The sequence below is a fragment of the Tupaia chinensis genome, unplaced genomic scaffold, assembly GCF_000334495.1.
Source record: "Tupaia chinensis unplaced genomic scaffold, TupChi_1.0 Scaffold000192_1, whole genome shotgun sequence".
NCBI lineage: Eukaryota > Metazoa > Chordata > Mammalia > Scandentia > Tupaiidae > Tupaia > Tupaia belangeri.
This window is the reverse complement of record NW_006159667.1, coordinates 384,061-386,655: the sequence shown is the minus strand read 5'-3', so window position 1 is coordinate 386,655 and position 2,595 is coordinate 384,061.

Sequence of the window (2,595 nt, the reverse complement as noted above, 5' to 3'; positions counted from 1 at the left end):
TCGTGTTTTGAAATTCGATGTTGGAAGGTAGTGAGGGCTGGTAGGGAGTGACTGATCATGGTGCCTGGATCATGGGGGCATCACCCTCAGTTCTTTCAAGAGCAGCTTGTTATAAAAGAACAGCAGGACTGGCCCCTTAGTCCTATAGTTAAGGGAATCAGATCCCACATGACTGACCACACAGTTCCTAAGTCCTAGACTTGGCACCTTTAAAATACTCCAGATACATGTGCATCTATGCCCCAGATCTCAAAAGGATGAGGAAGAGATTGCAATGTGACCTTGCCCCATTAGGGGTGCTTTCTTCCCCTCTCTCTCTGGCAACTAAAAAAAGGAGAGAACAGCTCCCTCACTACTCACACCTGCCATCTTCTGTGCTTCTGCTGGCCACATCGTAGGCTATCCTAAAGCCTTTGGACTTCCCAGCTGCCAGGACAGTGAGCCAATGACCCTGTATTTCTTTTACTTTCTTCTTTTTTTAAAATATTTATGCTATAGGGTGTATGCATTCACCAGAGAGAGAAGGAGAGGAAGTGAGAAATCACCCCCCAAGGGGGATGGCCACACCATAATCCCTTCTCTTCCAGTCTCCTCTTAGGATTTTGGGCATGTGTGCGCATGTGCACATGTGCCCAGCGTGATTTTCAAGCTGCCAGGTCCAGGACTTGAGCCACACAGTCGGTCATGTGGGATCCAGTACCTTAACCTCCACACCACCTGCTGGCCCAATGAATCTCTATTTCTTTTTCTTTTTTTAAGATTTTTGCTATAGGGCATGTATGTTCACTAGAGAGCTAAACAGAAAGGGAGAAATCACACCTGATGGGGACTGGCCATGCCAAAATCCTTTCTCCTGCATTCTCCTCTTAGGATCTTACCAGGTCCAGGACTCAAACCACAGTTGGCCATTTGGAAGTCCAGTGAGATAACCATCATGCCATCTGCTGGTTACAGTACATCTCTATTTCTTAATATATCATCGTGGGACCAGTAGGTGGCATAAGTTACGTCGCTGAACTCTCACATAGTTGAACGTGGTTCAAGTGCCAGACCTGGCAGTTTAAAACAAACTGGTGCATGTGCTTGCATGGCCAAGAGGAGAATGGAGAAGGGAATATGGCGTGGCCATCCCTTCCAGGGAGCAATTTCTTTCTTTCTGTTGCTCTGGCAAGTGCACATGCCCTATAGCAAAAATCTATCTAAAAAAAAATTAAAGAATGAATAGTAGGACCGGCAGGTGGTATGGTAGTTAAGAGCACTGGACTCCCACATGGCCAACCACAGTTCAAGTCCTGGACCTGGTGGCTTCCTTTCTCACTTTCCCTCTGTCTCTCACAGGTCAAATTGGAATATAATAATAAATGAAGTTAAAATAATTATTTTTAAAAAAAGAATGGAGGGACTAGCAGTTAGCGTAATGGCTATGTCGCTGGACTCCCACGTAGTCGACCACGGTTCGCATCCCGGACCTGGTGGCTTAAAACTCACACCGGGCACGTGTGCGTGAGTGCCCAAGATCCCGAGAGGAGAATGGAGGAGAAGGAATTGCGGCGTGACCATCCCCCCTGGGGGGGGTGATTTCTCGCTTTCTGTCTCTCTGTCTCTGTCTGTCTGGTGAGCGCACATGCCCTATAGCGAAAACCTCTCCAAAAAAACAAAAAAGAATGGATAGAATGTGGTAGAAATGGCAGGGTCGGACGCCTGTGTACTGGATACTATGGGAAGAGGCTAAGTTGGAAAAGCACTAGAGAGGGTAAAGCTGGGGCTGAGTTGTCTTGAGACAGTCTTGATGAGGATGAAAGGAGGAAGGGTATCACAGGGAGAGTATGGTCAGATACTCTCTAGAAACAGGCCTCAGAAGATAGGCTGCGACCTGAAGCACCCTCAGGTTATCTTGAAGTCAAACACTGAAACGCTGACTGATCCTTACCATTCCCTCTAGCCTGGACAGTACAATGGACGGCCCTATCTACATGTGGACCAGCTCAGAGACACCCACGCTTGAGTTCATGCCCCCTCCCACAGCTATGTTCCTAAGTTCTTCCTGGGGCTCCCCGATGGGGCAGCAAACACAAAGCTCTGTGATACAATCACACATGGGAAGCTTCCCAGATCAAGCTTGGAGACCTCCCAAGGTACACTGAGCATGTGCCTGCCCGTATCTGGGGCTGGCTGAGGCTAAGGGTGGGAATAGACTAAGGCATTGGGGCACTACTGAGGTGCTGTCTCTCACTCACAAAGAAATAATCTTAAAAAAGAAAAAGAGGGAGCCAGCAGTTAGCGTAATGGCTGTGTCGCTGGACTCCCACGTAGTCGACCGCAGTTCACGTCCTAGACCCGGTGACTTAAAACTCACGCCGGGCGCATGTGTGTGTGTGCCCAAGATCCCGAGAGGAGAATGGAGGAGAAGGGATTGCGGCGTGACCATCCCCCCTGGGGGGTGATTTCTCGCTTTCGGCCTCTGTGTCTCTCTGTCTGTCTGGCGAGCGCACGTGCCCTATAGCGAAAATTTCTCAAAAAAAAAAAAAAAAAGAAAGAAAAAGTTCTGCCATTTCCATCTTATTTCATTTCTGTGACAGTTGATATCTGGCTGTC